Raw genomic sequence first — 17,651 nt, forward strand, 5'->3', positions numbered from 1 at the left:
TGGGCTGTACCATGAGTTTACCACAGCAAAGATGCTGGCCAGGGGGGTGGATGCACTTAAAATAGTTCAGTATTTGCCAGGTTAGAGAGTGCCAGGCTCATCATAGCTCTGTGCTGGTCCAGGATTCCCTGAGCAAGGAGCAGCCCTTTCCTCCTTCCAGGTGCTGGAGGAGTCAGGGTAGGAGCAGCCAACACTGAAGGTGGTTTAGCTGCTTTGCCTGGCAAATACCAAGAGGAAGGAGGGAAAGGAGTTTATCTAAGCGTGGTCTGGGGCGGTGTTAGTAAGAAAACTGTGCTGACATTTCAGAGTTACCTCATCACCACCATAAAAGCTCAAAGTAAACAGCCAGTCCAAAAATTAGGTGACTTTTAGACAGCTTGATACTTTATTTTGGCAGAACAGGTGCAGGACAGGTCCAGGGAAGGGCATGTGAGTGAATGAACAAGGAATTTGATTTGAAATACTAAAAAAAAATGAACAGCAAGTATAATTGTGTTGAAAATACTACCTGTCAGGGTTTCAAGTATTTCTAAGCTACTAAACTGTGTTTCTGTGAAGTCAGTTTTGAAATTACTCAAAAATTAACCAAGAAATCATTTATTTATTCTAAATCTGATTTTAACTCACCCTTCCTCTTAAATCACATGTCACGAGTTTAGTACCTGTCTACCACGGCACTAAAAATAACAAAATTTACCAGACAGAATTTTAACTGTTAGAGGAGTCCAATTCAGCCACTTCTTTTTTTTTTTTTTAATACCTCTGCATTTGACCAAAAATCTGGCATCCTGTGAGCTGAACGGCTGAACGCTGTGAGTTATTTGTGTTTGACCATTCCTAGTGCAGTATTTAAAGTGAAGGCAAGAACTGTAAAACTTGATAATTTTAAAAGCTTGCAGAAAACTGAATGTGAGGCATCTCTGATTTAACACTGTGTTGTTCTTCTCACTGTCTCTCAAAGAGCTGTGCTCCAGAGGGCTGTGATGTTCTCTCAGGGGCTTTGTATCAGCAGCAGCCTTCAAATACCACAAGGGACAGAGAAGTGGAGATGTCTCTGCTCCATCCTGTCAGCAGTCTCTCGACTTTGGTCTTTCTGAGACCTCAAAATACCTGTTCATAAGCAAATTACCTTTTTTTTAAATCGTGAGGTTCTTGATTCTGAGGTTTTTGAGCATGAATCACGGCGAGTCTCAAACTGCTCCCCTCCTTCCTCATATCACAGAGTCCCAGAATCATTTAGGTTGGAAAAGACCTCCAAGACTGTGGATCCAACCCATGCCCACCTTGTCCCCCAGCCCAGAGCACTGAGCGCCACGTCCAGTCCTTCCTTGGCCACCTCCAGGGCTGGGGACTCCAAACCTCCCTGGGCAGCCCCTTCCTAAGCTTGACAACCCTTTCAGTGAAGAAATTCTTCCTGAAAATATCCTGACAGTCTATCAAAACGCTTCTGTCCTGTAGCTTCCCCCCAGATTAAGATGATTTAGACAGAAACTACTTGTGGGGGTTTTTTTGAAAGGTGGAGTGAAAAAGTTCATGGATGTGTCCCTCTGGATGTGCTCCAAGCATTGGGCACGTGAGGGTCTCCGTGGCCACGTCTCATTCTGTAGCTGGAGGAGGGAGACATGGCATTAACTGGAGGAGGGAGACATGGCATTAACTTTCCCACACACGGCGGGGAACGAGGAGTGATGTTTCAAAGAGGCCACTGTGTCCAAAAGGGTGGCAACAGAAGAGACTTGTCTGGTTGATTTCCTGAGATTTTCCCTGGATTTCCCATTAACTGGCAGATCCATCCATCACAACCACTGTCTCCCTGTTCCCAGACGAGGGTGATGGCTGTGTCTGATCTCATATATGCCACAATTAGAGTGTTTTAGCTCCCAGACCATGATGTTATTGTCTTCCTCAGCACGAGGAAAGTCAAGGTTATAAATGCTCAAAGCCTGTTAGCTCACAGTTGTGGTAGCTTCCCTCCAGTGAGCATCACTTGGCAGGGCTGGCCTGTGGCATCTTGTACAGTCGCTGCTCTTGCAGTGTGATCAGGGAATATGGGAACAAGGAGATAGTGGTTGTGATGGATGGATCTGCCAGTTAATCAGAAATCACAGCCATCCTGGGAAAATCCCAGGAAATCAACCAGACAAGTCTCCTCTGTTGCCACAGAAGAGATGCATCTTCCTGATCTCAGGGCATTTAAGTGTACCTTTAGGCCTTTGACAGCAATCCTTCCTTTTCAGTTACTGTCCCATCCCACAGTCTGTCCTGCCATTGCCACCATGTCACGGGTGCTGAGATGGACCTGTCGTATCCCGTGACAGGATGAGTTTTGGAGGAGGCCCTGGCAGAGATGGGCTTCAAATCATGGCACACCCTCTCCTGAGGGGCATCTCTCTGGCATGAATTTAGGGCCCTGTGGACAAGGATCCAACCCTGCCATCTCTCTGCCCACTCCTGGCATCTGACCCCGCCTGCAGATCCCTAAGATGGAGTAAAAGTGCTGTAAAGCAGATAAAATAGAACAAGTGCCAAAGGAAGCCACAGGACCCTGCTGAGAGCCCATCATATTGTGGCTGCTGGTTGGGGTAACTCTCACAGATCCTGCAAAATCACCTGCATTGCTCTCAGTGCATTTGGTTGTAGGAATTGAGCCCATTTCCAAAAAGAGCTTGGAAGAGGAGACAGGCACCCAGCTCCTCAGCCCACATCAATTCCCAAACCACACATCTCCAAAGGCTGGGGCTGTGTTTCAGGCATCTGAAAATAAATAAAGAGATTAATTTTGTTTTGGAGGGTTTGGTTATTTATTTTTTTTTTCAGTTTCAAAAGGAGGTGCTGCCCAGCTGAAAACACACGGTGGGTTTCACAGCACTGAGCTGGGAAACATCCCTGCAGTGAAAGCCACTCTGCTTTCCCAGAGGCCAGGATTTCCTAGGGATCTCGCTGCCCTTGGGATGTGCCAGCATCACCATATTTGGCACGTGTGACCAAGGAGGAAGGGGGTGGAGGTCTCTGCTCCCAACAGGATCAACACCACAGCTAAAACAGTTTGCTTGGGTCATGTCTGGGCAAGTTGGGGCATCCCCATCCTCCACCGTGACCACACTGCTCCTTGATGGAGGGACAGTGCTGTGCTGGTGCAGCAGCAGATGAAGAGCAGGCATCGCTGAGCCGTGGCACCAGCGTGGCATCACCCCGACACGAGTTCCTCTTTGAGTTAGTGCAAAGAAGAGGAACCTCACCCTGCATCACCCAAACTGTGCCTGGGCCATCCAGCCCGAGCCGCAGAGCCAGCCCTGGGTGCCTGGGGAAGCACAGTGTGTGCTCGGCTGCTCCAGCTGCAAAATCCAGCGTTTCCAGCTCCTAAGGGCTGTGCCGTGCCGGCGGGAGGTGGTGCTGGCACCGGGAGCCCAAGCGCTGCCGTGGGGGGACGAGGGCGCTCCCTGAGCTTCCCGGCGAGCACCTTGAGCCCCCGTGCAGAGATTTCCCTGGAGCCAGAGCCGGTTTTGCCTCTAATCCAGTCTCCGGCTCAGATGTGCCGTCCGTAAGCCGCTTTGCGTGGCAGAGCTGAAGCCCTGAAATCCCGGAGCCTTCTGCTGCCGCTCTGCTCTGCCCGGCTCACCATTAGCCTCCTTGGGATTTTTGCTTAATTCCCGCGTTCAGGTGGCACCTCCGAGCTCAGCCGGTGATGGCACCACGGCCGGCGCTTCCAGGTGCTGTCAAAGGCGCGGCCCCACAGGGCAGTGACACAGCCCTTGGCCAAGGAGGGGTGAGGGGGGGGCGGCTCTCATTCCAGAGCCAAGCAAAACTTCTCCTCTGGGGGTGAATGGATGGAAACGGGCAAGAAATAACCCGCGGGGAGTTATTGCTGAATCCGAGTGGGGAGATTTTGTGCTGAGCAAAGGGGGTGCAGGGCAGGTTGCTGTTGGCATGGGGGTTGTGGTGCTGAAGCCTCGAAAAGGCTCCTGATTCCTGTTATTCCCCAATTTTCATCCCATAACAGCCGAGCATCACTATAACCGGGGGCATCACTATAACCGGGGGCATCACTGTAACCAGGTGCATCACTGTAACCAGGTGCATCACTGTAACCAGGTGCTTCGGGCATCATCCAAAAAAAGCCCAAAAGGGCCCTCGTGCCCAGCGCTGTGTGTGGCTGTCACCCTTGTCCCCTGCTGCTCTGAACATCTGGGGGAGGGGGGCTGATGCCAGGGGGGTTTAATGCAAGCCAGGGCCACGAGGGCGAGCAAAGAGCCCCGGCCGTGCCCCAGGCAAGCCCTGCCACGCCTGTCCAGGCCCTGCTGTGGGAAAAGGAGCCCGTTCCCCTGCCCGGCCGCTCAGCCGGTCACGAGGGCGCTGCGGTGAACCGCAGCTCGGCGTGAGATTATCTGTGCGGAGCAGGGTTCCTGCCCGGCCGGGCGGCACCTCCTCCCTCACCTGCGCCGGTGCCGAAACATCCTTCCTTTCTCAGCGCTATCGTCCCCTCAGATCTCCCCTCCGGGACGATTACACACGTCAAGGTCTTTAAAGCAGAGCACGCCCTGCTGCAAGGACCTGCTGGTTTCCCCCGGCTGGTTTCGGGGCATGGAGGTGATGCTCGCACCGTGCGCGGGTTTGACCGTCCTCTGCCTTTTTCAGCCCGGACTGGGGGGAAAAAATAGGAAAGAAAAAAAATTGGTGGGCAGTCAGGCACTGCTCAGCTTGGAATATAGGTCAGCCTCGGTCCTGGAAGCTGCTTTCCTTGCCCAGAGCAGAGGGAAAGGGGATGAGCTGGCAGGAGAGGAGGGGCTCGGCTGCTCTCCTTCGCCACCTTTTCAGAGCACAAAAAATCCCAGCTCAGCACCCCAAAGCTTAGTGAGGCACAGCCCTTCCCTCTGCAGGGAGCACACACGTGGCCATCCCCCAGCACGGGAGAAAGGGAATCTCGGAAACACTCTGGGACAAAGGGATTTCTGTTCTCGAGCTGCTCACAGATGTGTTGTAGCAATAGCCATTGGCTGTACGTGGGTATTGATCTTTAGAAGGAGAGCTGGAGCAATTCTGCTCCAAAACCTGGATTATCAGCACCCTGCACCCCGGTCATTTTGGATTTGCTGCCTCCCTCAGCACACCTGTGTAGTGCAAATCCCACTTCCCCTGTAGTTAAAAGGCAGTTTTGGAGGCCAGTTTGGGAATGCAAACGGCAAGCACAGCAGGTCTGGAGCACGTACAAATTAACCCCACAAAATGTCACAGTCCAGTGTTCCAGCCAGTCCCCCGGCCCTTGCCAAAGGACTTGCCAAAGGAATTTTTGAGCAGGACACAACAGCTCTGGGTTGCAGAGAAAACTGGGTTTTCCGCCCCAAATGTGGCTGGAGATGGTTTCTGGCTGTTTCTGAAGATAAAAGAACTCCTCATATTTGCACCCCAGGACCGTGTGCTGGAACTGGGAAGCAAAACAGCAGTGGGAGGGTAGGATTGATGCTGAGCAAGCAGATCAGCTCTGTAGAGGGGAATTTGGTCAGACAGGGAGAATTTCAGGACTAATTCACACCCCACATGGCCGAGCAATGCAGGGGGTGGAGAGGAGGGGAAATGGTTTGCCCGTGTTGCTGGCACTGCATTGTGAGCAAGGTGACACCAGGTGGGCCTCGTCCTACAAAGCCTGTGGAGGTTTCCCCAGGGAAACAGCAGGAGCTGAACCTCCCTATTCCCATTCCCTGGTGTGTTGCTGGAGCAGGGCTGCAGTAAAAGCAGAGACACAGGGTTTGCTATTGCAATTATTAAAAATTACAAGGGTCAGGGTCAGCTTTTGGGCAGAATCTGGTCATGCTGAATTAATGGGAACCACACCAGGCTAAAATCAAGGTTGCAGAGAGGGGTTGCATTCATCTCTTCCTCTGAACAAATAAATAGCATAGGCAAAGGTCCACCAGTAAAAGTGGTTTTGCTGGCAACCCTAGGAATGTACTTTTCTTTGCTCAAATCTACCTAAAAATAGGTGAAGTTTTCTTGTGGGACTTCTTTTGTTCTTGTCTGCAAGTGTTATTTTTTGATTTGGTCACTAAGAGAAAAATTTATTTCTATATGGATCATTAAAAAAAAAATAAAAAATAAATGCATGATTTGTAGCTTTTGATTTTCCCTGGAGGTCATAACTGGAGCTGAAATTCCCGAGCCATATTCGCTGAGGCAACGTACACACAGAGGACTTCGTGTGGGGGTTTTCAGCATGGCCTCTGTCCAGTCAGTCATTTTTGAAAGCAATAAGATATTCAACTCCTAAGCTAGTGAGAAAAACAGAGACAGGGCACTGTAAGGCAGATTTTCTGCCTGCATCTGTGAGCACAGGCGCTGAACTCGAGGGTGCTAAAGAAATCCCTGCTCCCGGGGAGCAGCCAGAGGGTTAATTTTGGCTCCCTCTCCCTCACTTTATTCTTTGAATAATGAAATTAGTTGTTCCAGAGTCTTTTGAAGGGCTGAGCTTCGCCTTCTTGTAGAACAATACACGCTGTGCTCTCGATGTGAGTGCACTTGTGGTGAACTTTGAGCTACACATCTGCTATAAAGAAGTAACTCTTATTCCCACTTGGCCATTGCAAGCAACAGATTCAGGCTCCTCAGCACAGTTCTGTTCACTGCATGTCAGCCTGATATGCAGAGGAGAAGGGTAGAAATGGTTTGGGAACCTTGTTGAAGCACACTGGCACACTCAGAGCTTTCACTGGGGAGCGAGAGCTGCAGCTGAGCCCTGCAGAAGGTGAGTGCACGACTAATCTGCAGCCCATCACCAGCAAAGCCCCTTAAATCTGGACATTAACTTCTCAGCTGTGCTGGGAGGCTGCACAAGGCTTTAAGATCCTTTCCAACCCAAACTATTCTGTGATTCTGTGGTTCAGTTTTCACCTCCCTACAATAATGTCTGCAAACACCAACAGAAGAGCTGGGAAATCCTGTGGGCATTTCATCGTGTTGCAAAGAGCCACAGAAGGGAAATTTGGGATCTAATCCTGCTGCATGGGAATTGTCCTCAGACCCAGGGACACAGGATGAAACCTTTTGCAGCACAAATGAAAACAACCTTCCCAACTCTCCCTGTAAGGATGCGACTATTGCAGAGGTCCTGCCCCTCTGGGTGCTGGTGGGGAGGGCACTGGAGCCTCTGGAATATCACACAATCCACAGCCAGACATGGGATGGCATCGCAGCCCAGAGCTGATGGAGGACAGGGGGCTTTCCCCTTTAATTTCTTTTATTATAGCACTTGGTCTAACCCCTCCTCAGTAGCAGTCACATGGACAGATGGCTGTGTGGGCTTTTGGAATAAAACCATGGGAGCAGTGTCACCTTTTGGGCACAGCTGAGACTTCAGAGGCTGCATTTCTTCCCTTCATTGGTGGTCAAAAAAAAAACAAACAACAAAACAGGAAGAGACACAGACACCAGGGAAAGGCACAACCTGGCACTGGATGAGGTGGGCAGCATGGCCACAGGGGCAGTCCCATGTTCAGGGCACCCTACAGGGTGGGAGCCAGTCTCCTAAGCAGGAGACAGGAGGAGAGTTGTGGGTTTTGCGAGAAAGTTGTATTTCCAAGCAGTTTCTCTGTGCAAAAGGCCCCTTATATTTGCAAACCAGAAAAAGTAGGGCAAAGGTATGAGAAGGAGACTGAAACAGCAAGAGCAAGATGTGGTGGCATCTCACTGGAGACACTAGTGCCCAAATAGACATGCCACTTATTAATTACTGCAGGCAGCATTGATTTCATCATTTAAAACCACGGGTGGCAGGGCCCGAGGAGTGGAATATTCTGGGTGTCACAGTGTCACCTTTAGCATCAGCAGGGAGATGTGTTTGTTTGGGGTGATTTATGCAGTCCCATGACTTGGTCATGTGAGGTGTCATACGGTCTCTCACACCACCTCATGAAGTTCAGCATGAAACCAGACACGCTCTGCTTCTTTTTCCTCCTTGTTTTCTTGTAGCGTTGCTGGTGGCTGTGAACCAGGATTGTCTTGGAAATGGGAAATCATCTTCCCCTCACAAAGCTCATTTTTGACCCTCGTCCTCTCAATTGCTCTTCCTGATGCTGGTGGCACCTCCATCTGCATCAAAATCCATCAACACCTGCAGTGGGAGGTGCTGGGCACAAAATGAGGTCTTCTTTCCAAAACCAGTCTGTGACCATGTGCTTCTTATCCAAGGATCTACATTTGAGCTTGTTGAAGTGAAGAGAGCAGGGTTTGCAACACGGTGCCAGAGGGAACCATCAGTTCATTTGTCCAAAATCAGGGGCCATTCATTATTTCCCCCCCACATATTGCAGGATGAGCAGCCTGGGTTCATCCCAGGCTTGACCTGAGGATGTCAAGAAATGGTAAAACTAAGAGTTCATTCAGTGACCTGCTTCAGTGCTTGATTCACTCCTGTGTCCTCTTTCTGATGTGACTGACTGCAACCAGAACCACCAGGACTTGACAGGCCTTCAGCCATTGCCCTGAGGAACCCATTGGGACAGAATAATTCCAGTAAGGAAACAGCTTCATAATCTTCTTTTCAGAAGCAAAATAGGCCGACCATCTTGATCCTTTCCTTTTCAGCCTGGACCATGACAGAGATGCTGGACATGGCACCAGAGTCCTGTAAATCCCCTGGGCACGTCCAAGAGCTGCAGGACTCGACTCCATGCACAAAGCCAGGAGCTGCAGCACCCAGAGACCTGAGTTTGAAGGTCAGGATCTAAAGGTGGCCCAGGAACTGAGCTACTGCAGTTTAAGCAAATCAACCGAGCGGGGCCTTTTTCTCCGGTGGAAAAACCACTGGAGATTGCTGCCATGGAAAAGCGGAGTTGTTGCCAAACACGGAAATGTTTCCTGATCTGTTTACTAATATTTGGTGCTCCTTTCTGGACGGTGTTCAAGCTAAAATCCAACCACACGTGTCAGCGACTTCCTGCCCTCCTCCCCACCCTCGGCTCCTGCACCCGGGGGAAAATCAGGGATGGGAAGAGCTGGTGAGAGGAGGAGAGGGATGAGGGGCTGTTGTTTTCATCTCCTGGAGATGCCGGCGCCAGCCTCTGCTCCAGGGGCACGGGGAGAGCAGCAGAGGGTTCTTGTGCCCGCGGTGGCCCATGGTGCTCCCGCGGCTCCAGCACCCGGGTTGGGGCAGGAGGACACGGATGGGCTTCGCTCGCCCAGCCCCTCGGGCAACCTAAGCCTGTGCCAGGCTGGTTTTTAATGGGAAATAACTAGGATATTACAATTGTCTCTTTATTATGGGGATGTTTACAGCCGTCCCAGCCCGTGGGGGAGGGATGGGAGTGCTGGCCGGTTCGCAGCTCCCGAAAGGTCAGCGTGGCACACGCGGCTACCGTAACCCTCCGACTACATCAGGCCTCTGCTTGACCAGCTCAGATTGAAGAACACTAAACTGAGACCTGCACATGGTTCTTAGCAGTAATTATGCTAAAAGTGGGGATTTTTGCACAGCCTTCAAAGACATTCTATTTCATTGCAGGTTCTTCGGTGTTTGAGGTTTCTTCAGACTGTGAGTTATTAACGTTATCCTGTCTGGTTATAAAGGAGTGGGATCCAGGGTTTTACTCCTCTGCTCTGCATGAATCATAAAATTATAGAATCACAGACTGGTATGGGTTGGAAAGGACCTTAAAGATCATCTCATTCCACCCCCTGCCATGGGCAGGGACACCTCCCACTAGCCCAGGTTGCTCCAAGCCCTGTCCAACCTGGCCTTGGACACTTCCAGGGATCCAGGGGCAGCCACAGCTTCTCTGGGCAACCTGTGCCAGGGCCTCCCCATCCTCACAGGGAACAATTCTTTCCCAATATCCCATCTACCCCTGCCCTCTGGCAGTGGGAATCCATTCCCTGTATCCTGTCACTCCAGTTCCCAATGAACAGTCCCTCTCCAGCTTCCTTGTAGCCCCTTCAGACCCTGGAAGGTTCTGTGAGGTCTCCACACAACCTTCTCCTCTCCAGGCTGAACGTTCCCAGCTCTCCCAGCCTGTCTCCACAGGGGAGGTGCTCCAGTCCCCTCAGCAACTCTGTGGCCTCCTCTGGACTTGCTCCAACACTTTCATGTCCTTCCTGTGCTGGGGGCACCAGAACTGTGCACAGAAACTTCACTGCCCATTCCAAGCTCTAAAGGGAGCCGCTGGCACCAGTCAGGAGGGAAGAAGCCCATCCCAAACTCACTTTGGCTCCATCTACACCACTGGACAGATCCATGTTAATCCAACCTACCTCTGCCTGCAAGGGGAGGAAAGAGCAGTGTTTTTCAAGGGAGAATCCTTGCTCCACTGGCATCAATACTTTTAGTGCAGTTGCCAGTTTCAATGGCTTTGGGTCTCTGGTTTAACAACTCAGAGCTCACTGTGTTCTTCTCATGTTCTTGTTTATTTCTGGCTGAAATCAGGGTTGAGTCTCTACAGAAATTGTTTACTTTGCTGTTGTCAATAGAAACCAAAGATCAAATAATCAGAGCTCAGCCTGTGGATGTAACTCAGTATCTGTTTATATTTTTGCTGACAAGTATTAATAAAGATATTTGTTTGGCCAAGGAGGCTTCACGGAGCAAACCAAGGTGGACGTGTAGTTGAAAAGTGGAGAAAAACAAGCCAAGACTCCCCTCAGTGGAAAACACAGGGGCTAGGGAGGCTGTCCCCAGTGATCCTGCATGGAATCCTGGAGAAATCCATGATTCCTTGTAAGAGTTGCTCTTCCTCCTCTCTTCCCACCAAGAGATGTCTCCAATGCTGAGAGAAGCAACCTGTGGTGGAGACGAGCACAGCCCTGGAGAGTTCAGGATGGAGCTGGCCAGGAAGGTGGCATGAAGAGCATGCTGTGACCCAGAGCTGTGCCCTGGAGTCACCTGGAGACGGCAGGAGCAGGAGGGGCAGCAAGTTTGTTCCATCCAGCCTCAAGCCTCACGCTCACTGCTGGCAAGGCACAAGTCCCTTGGAGGAAACCCGGATGCTCCTGCTTTGCTGTCAGCACACCTCTCCACTTCAGGAGGTGCATCCATACAACACCCCCTGAGGCTCAGCCTGCACCTCTGGAAGCAGAATTTGTCTCGGCAGGGCAGCCTCGGGTGGCACCGCCTAAAATCCATCTACACCGACCGAGATGACACTGTGCATTTCCTCCTACAGCTCCAGCCCAGGCAGGCTGAGGCACCCACTGCAGCAGGATCCCCACTGCAGTATTTCCTGTGATCCCTCCAGCCTGGTGAGCAACTCTTTACACCTTTAGAAACATGTCTGTGCAGGGAGCGTTGGAGCTTTTTAATGGCAGACCTGTGGAAGGAAAAGGAATACACTTGGGGACTTTGGAAATAGCTGTATCTGGCACAACAACAAACAAATTTGTCTGGCTTCCAAGCTTTCCCTTTACAAGAGTTTTGGATATACGTCTTGAGCAAGGCTTTGGGGATTTTTCTTTTGTTCTTCTGTGTCAGATTCTAGTTTCAGCTAAACGCAACTCCAACAACAAACGTGCTTTGAGCTTGTGTTGCAAGTGTTGAAATCACACAAAATTAGCACAGCTTCGAATGGCTCAAGGTGTTTGAAGATTGCAAAAGTCCCAGCTAGATAGGTATGTAGGTGAAAGACAAATTAAAAGCACAATGGGGAAAAAAATTCCTGAGCAACCGGAGCAATCTAAACCCAGTGGTTTCCCACTGTTTTACCCCACTGACGAGGTTGTGATGCTGAGCTTTGGCTGCCCAGGCACAGGGGAGAGCTGGATCTCAGCTCTGTGCTTCAAGGTTTCCCATCCTTGCAGAGCTGAAGAGACACCCCTGTGCATGTCTTAGAGAGGTTTTTCCAGTACTCTATGGAGTGAACACTTGTTAGGTGCTTGAGCCCTCTCACTCCACCTTGTTCCATCTCTGCCAGATCATGCCCATGCCCTTAGGCACTCTGCACCAAAGCTTCTTCCTTCCTTGTACGAGTTGGATTAGAAAAGAGAGGCTCTGGTATTTGGGAAAAGCCTTTATGATGCTTGGGTAAAGGTTAAGAGCACCATATCATCAATAATTAAAGCCCACTTGCCTCTTCACAGTGAGGAGCTGAGACTGTGTCGTTGTGCCTTCATTAATATCAGCCATCACCAGTGTGGCTAAAACAAGGAGCCTCACAAAACCAGAATAAAACTTGCATCAAACTGGGAACAGAAAGAGTGTTGAGGTCTCATTTTGAAGTCATCTGCTCAGTGCCTCTTCTGGGTTCAAAGGGGGCAAACCTACAAGACACTTCAATAGCACTTACACAGTTTCCGATTCGTTAGCACGGGGCTGTGAGTAATTCCGAAACCCTCACCTCTGAAGTGAAGCCAAATGGCAGCAAGTGAATCACCCAGAAGACCCTTTTCTGCTGGCTAAAGAAGCCACAAACACATTGCAAATGGCACAGGCTTCTTTGCTCATTCAGCATTTTGGTGCAAGCAGCTTTTATCCTGCCAATATTGCTCACCAATTCAGCTCATGAACGACTGGATTCTGAGGTAGCCTGGAGTTCTTTTACTCAGAAACCTGGTAACACAAGTGTTCTGAAACAGAAGGGTTTGGGGGGGGTTGTATTTTTACATCCTTCTATCTGTGACCTCTGGGCTTCACCATTAAACATTTAGCTTGAATCGGGATGTAAAGCGGAAATCACTCGTGCACGTTACCTTCCTCATCACATCCATCTTCACAAGGGAATGTCTCTGATTTCCTGTGGCAGGAGAACATGAAAATGCCTCTATTGGAGCAAATCCCCTGAACCCAGGATCCCATCTTGAACTCTGGCCAAAAACCTGGGGAAAGGCGTAAGAACAAGAAAAACACGCAGGGAAATTTCACCTGGGTGCTCTCACAGCTTCTGGTACTTTGTTGCTCGGGGGTTTTATGAAATAGGTCATTTTGGAAGCCTCATTCCAAAACAAACTCCTCACTCTTGAGCTTGCTCGTGGCCCTTTTAAACTCACAAAAACTCCTCACATCCCCAAACCCAGGAGACCCTGCAGGGGAAACGTGTCCTGAGAGGCAACACCTCCTGTGTCCAACCTGAACCTGCCCCCCGCTGAAGTTGGTGCCATCTGATACAGTCTAATTTTTTATAGCAGGACACATCAGGTACAACCAGACAGATGTGGCTTCCTACAGAAGCCATTCCAGATCTTTCATCCTCCCTGAAGCTTTCCTGGCTTCTGGGACAGGAAGACTAAAACACCACCCAGCACCCAAGACATGGGAGCACGTTGGATTTGTGCAGCAGCATCGTGATGCCCCCCTTTCCTTTCCTGGTAATCCCCTTTGGCTTTTTCTGATGCTCCTGAGCAATGGACTGGTTCTTTCATGGGTCCAAACACCAAATCTCTCTGTACCCTCACTGAGCTACATCTTCCCTGACACCAGGAGCATCCTGGGGCATGGCAGGGGCACACCTGGGGCTAGAAATGGGAATGGTAGCACCTACAGCTCCCTTTTGAACATCACCCAAATCCTGAGGAATGAGCCTGGAGCTCTAAAAATCTGCAGTGACAAGGAAAACACTTGGTTTGCCTTTTCAGAGAGGCAGTGAGCCAGGGGTTTACCCTAGTTAATGAGCTAAAATGCAAATAAGGTGAATATCCTCATTTGTGTAGGATTCTTTCTGTTTTACATCAGGGACTGTTTGGTCTTCATCCCTCAGAGGGCTATAAACCTTTTAAGACTAAAATAGCAGGGGCAACATCAATCCAAGGAGATTAAGCCAGCGTGCTGGAAGGGATATGTCCTCATAGCCAATACTGGATATTTGTGGTGCTTCACCACCCTGTTATTGTGCTTTTCTAGCAGATACCCAGAAGATGTTGAAGTTTAGCAAATAGGAACTGAAATCCCACTACTTTTTCATGTATAATAAAGAGACCTGATGCCAAAGGCTATTTAGCTTCGATCACTGAAATCCGTCAAATGTCCTAGGGAGTCAAGATGGAATCTGCAATCCTTTGATAACCATCACTCATTTGAAAACAGTGATATTTTGGGCGAGCCTGGGGTCTTCAAAAAAACCCAGACCCCCCAAATTTGGGGAGAAAAAAAGTCCCTGAGCACCAGGGACCCCCAAATTGGAAATAAAAAGGGTCCTCCAAATCTGTCCTATAAGGCCTGTGGGGCCTCCCCTGCCCCACGCTCAAGGAAGCCGGAGGAGGAGGAAGGACTCTGCCCCTACTTCAAAGGGCTGCTGCAGGAATTAACCTTACACCCCACTCCAAAATCCCAAAGCAAGGGGAAAGTGCCAAGGCTGTTCCCAGCTCAGGGACAGCTGGTTTGCATGGGATGTTGTTCCTTTTCCATGCAGGGACACATGGGTTGTGTTAACATTTTGGCACCTGGCAAGAAGCGGGGGAACGTTTCTTCCTCCTGCCTCCTTCTCCTGGCGCCGACGTGGAGGCTCATTCCTATGGATCTGCTGGCCTGGATTGGGACTGGCCAGAGGTTTCATAGGGCAGGTTGGAGACCTTGGGCCAGTGCACTTCACGGATGTCATTTTTGCCCTGGGAATCACCGGCTTGCCTGGGAATTTAGCCATTAGGATGAGCTGGGAGAGCAGCCCCAGGAAGGAGGGAGGGATGTATCTGGAAGTGGGCATAAGGCTGCAGCAAGACCTGACTCATTTTCAGCCTTTAGACCTACCAAAGGACAATTTAATTAGTTTTTTTCTAAATAGCATCACTTACTCAGATGCTTATGTTATTTATTAGTGAGCTCTAATCCAATGATAACAACAGATTCCTGCAGTGGACACCACTCTAAGAAATGATTTAGAGGATGAAATGATGCAGAGGCCATGCTCTGAAACTTTGGTTAAATAAATCTGCAAAGCTACATATACATATACGTATATATATACATACACATAGAGGTGTTTATCCTAGTTAATAAGCTAAAACGCAATTAAGGTGAATATCCTCATTTGTGCAAAGTTCCTTCTATTTTACATTGGGGCAGTTTGTCTCTCAGATAAACTTGTTAAGACTAATATATATATTTATATAAATATATATAATATATATTTAATATATTATATATTTAATATATTAATATTTAATACATTATATAAATTATATAATATATTTATATTATACATATAATAAATTTATATAATATATTAGTCTTGTTAAGACTAATATATATATTTATATATTTATTTATAATATATATTTATATATATATAAAAAATTTTTTTTAAGTTGCAGAAGCTGCTTTACTTGTCCAGAAATTCTGATCCTGTGGCAGGTGTGGACTGAGCCTGGGATGAGAATTTGCTCATCTTCTGTTTCACATATCAGAACAATTCAAGCACAACCACATGGCAGCTCAAGGTATGGAAGTTTCATGCAGGGACCATTACTTTGTAAAGTAAATTTAGAAAATACGTACTGTAATCGAATTCATGCTTTAGAAAAAGAAAAAAAAATGTTGTTGTCTTACTTACCTTTGGATCTTTGAGACTGGAAAACTCTTCCCCTGTTCTGGAGGAACTCTGTCCTATGCTGGCTTTCACTCAGGCTGGTTTCCACACAGGTCTCCGTGGACAGGAGCTGCAGCAAAAGTCCTCCCTGCAACACCTCTTCACTGGACAGCAAGAAGGTCGTTTGTAGCCCCAACCTGTGTATTTGTCTCGTGAGGAAAGTTTCTAGGAGAATGGCAAAGTGAAAGTTATCATGGAGTCATGGTATGGAAGGGACCTTAAAGACCATCTCATTCCACACCTTCCACTGTCCCAGGTTGCTCCAAGCCCCGTCCAACCTGGCCTTGGACACTTCCAGGGATCCAGGGGCAGCCACAGCTTCTCTGGGCAACCTGTGCCAGGGCCTCCCCACCCTCACAGGGAACAATTTCATCCCAATATCCCATCCAACCCTGCCCTCTGGCAGGGGGAAGCCATTCCCCCTTGTCCTGTCTCTCCAGGCCCTTATGCAAAGTCCCTCTCCAGCTTTCTTGGAGCCCCTTTAGGCCCTGGAAAGGGCTCTGAGGTCTCCTTGGAGCCTTCTCCTCTCCGGGTTGAACAATCCCAGCTCTCCCAGCCTTTCCTCCCAGCAGAGCTGCTCCAGCCCTCGGATCCTCTTGGGGCCTCCTCTGGACTGGCTCCAGCAGCTCCATGTCCTTGCTGGGCTGTTCCCGGGGCTGGAGCAGCTCTGCAGGGGGGTCTCCCCTGAGGGGCAGAGGGGCAGAATCCCCCCCTGCCCTGCTGCCCACGCTGGGGGATCAGCCCAGGGCACGGGGGGTTTCTGGGCCGGGGCAGGTCCAGCCTCTGCCCCACCAGCACCCCCAGGGCCTTCTGCCTGGGCTGCTCCATCTGCTCATCCCCAGCCTGCATTGATCCCAGGGGTTCTCCTGACCCAGGGGCAGCACCAGCACTTGTTAAACCTCATGAAACATCCCTTAACACTTGTTTCAATGCCATGGTTTCCCCTGGCAGGTCGATGTTCCTTCCACTGCAGCCCAAAAGAGGGAACTCGGGAATTAATAGTTTTACTTCCATTGTGCCATTATCCCCTGATTATATTTTCACATTTCATGGGCCGAGGGTTCCACATCACACCTCGGGTTTCCTGCAGTGCTTTGCAGGTTGTGGTTTGTTCTGTTCCTGTGCTCATGGGGCTGAAAAGAGCAGAACCTCCCCATAGCTGCCTCCTTCTCTCTGTGAAAACTCTTTAATCAGACCGATTATCAAAATCGAGGTCATGACGCAGGTATGTTTGAGAAACTCTTTTATGTGATTGGAGGTGGGGAAAAGAATAAAATCAGGGCTTGCTAGATCAGCAAGTTGTGACCTTGCCTCCAAGGTGAGTGGGCCACAGAAAGAAATGAGGTCTATCAGACAACGTCAAGCAGAAGCTCCACTAAGGCAAGAAAAATGACTATGTAAAAGTAAAGCAATGAGTAATGGAAAATAAACTTCAGCTTTTTGGGCTCCCACGCTTCATAAAATATATAGATGGGGGTAACAGTGCGTGAGAATGAAGAAATGCTTTCCATCACCCCGTTGCTTTTCATGGGGGATTTGCAATATCAGGTATTAAAACACCCCTCGAAGCCGGCGGGCTCAGGTCCAGTTTGCAGAAAGCCTGTGGAGACTGGAGGAGATCCCCACCTGGCTGCCCCTCTGCCACTGCAGAAGCTAAAGCCATTTTGCAGCCTGACACCATCAGCCATGGTTTTGGGGTTTTTTTTAATAATTTAGAGATGGATCTTACAGATTGAACCACTCACTGGTTGCCTGTGCAGTCCATACATCCCATGGCAGAACCTGTTTTCTTCCCCAGGGTTTTCTTCATTTTTTTCTTTAGTTGGTGCTAAACAGGACTTGACTCCAAGTCAAGAGCCCCCTTGGCTTAAGGCCATGTAGTTTTCCTGACTGGGAGTTTTTTGGCTTCCCTGTAATATTTTTTTGATGTGGTATCTGTGCTTTGAGACATTCTGAGGATCAGGACAGGCAACGGTGTGTTGGTGGGACAGTGCCCACACTCATTTTCTGTTAGGTAATTTTTAATTAAAAAAAACTCCTTTTGGGTGTTTCCAGAGTAGAAACCAGACCTACCTCTACTGAAAACAGGATTATACTCAGCACTGCACCAACTCAGATAAGCAGTGTGAAAACAAAAATAAATTAATGGATATTTTGTAG

General features: G+C 49.2%; 1 long non-coding RNA gene across 1 annotated transcript; it reads right to left on the reverse strand.

The window, feature by feature from the left end:
* Positions 1–10,976: 10,976 nt before the first annotated feature.
* Positions 10,977–15,734, reverse strand: LOC113982658. The gene is made up of 3 exons (XR_005566063.1): positions 15,456–15,734; positions 12,664–12,789; positions 10,977–11,288 (listed from the first exon to the last, which is right to left on the reverse strand). It is a non-coding gene; the product is annotated as an uncharacterized LOC113982658 (long non-coding RNA).
* Positions 15,735–17,651: the final 1,917 nt, after the last annotated feature.

This window comes from Pipra filicauda, unplaced genomic scaffold, assembly GCF_003945595.2.
Source record: "Pipra filicauda isolate LSUMZ 115617 unplaced genomic scaffold, ASM394559v2 scaffold606_size451818_pilon, whole genome shotgun sequence".
Lineage (NCBI taxonomy): Eukaryota > Metazoa > Chordata > Aves > Passeriformes > Pipridae > Pipra > Pipra filicauda.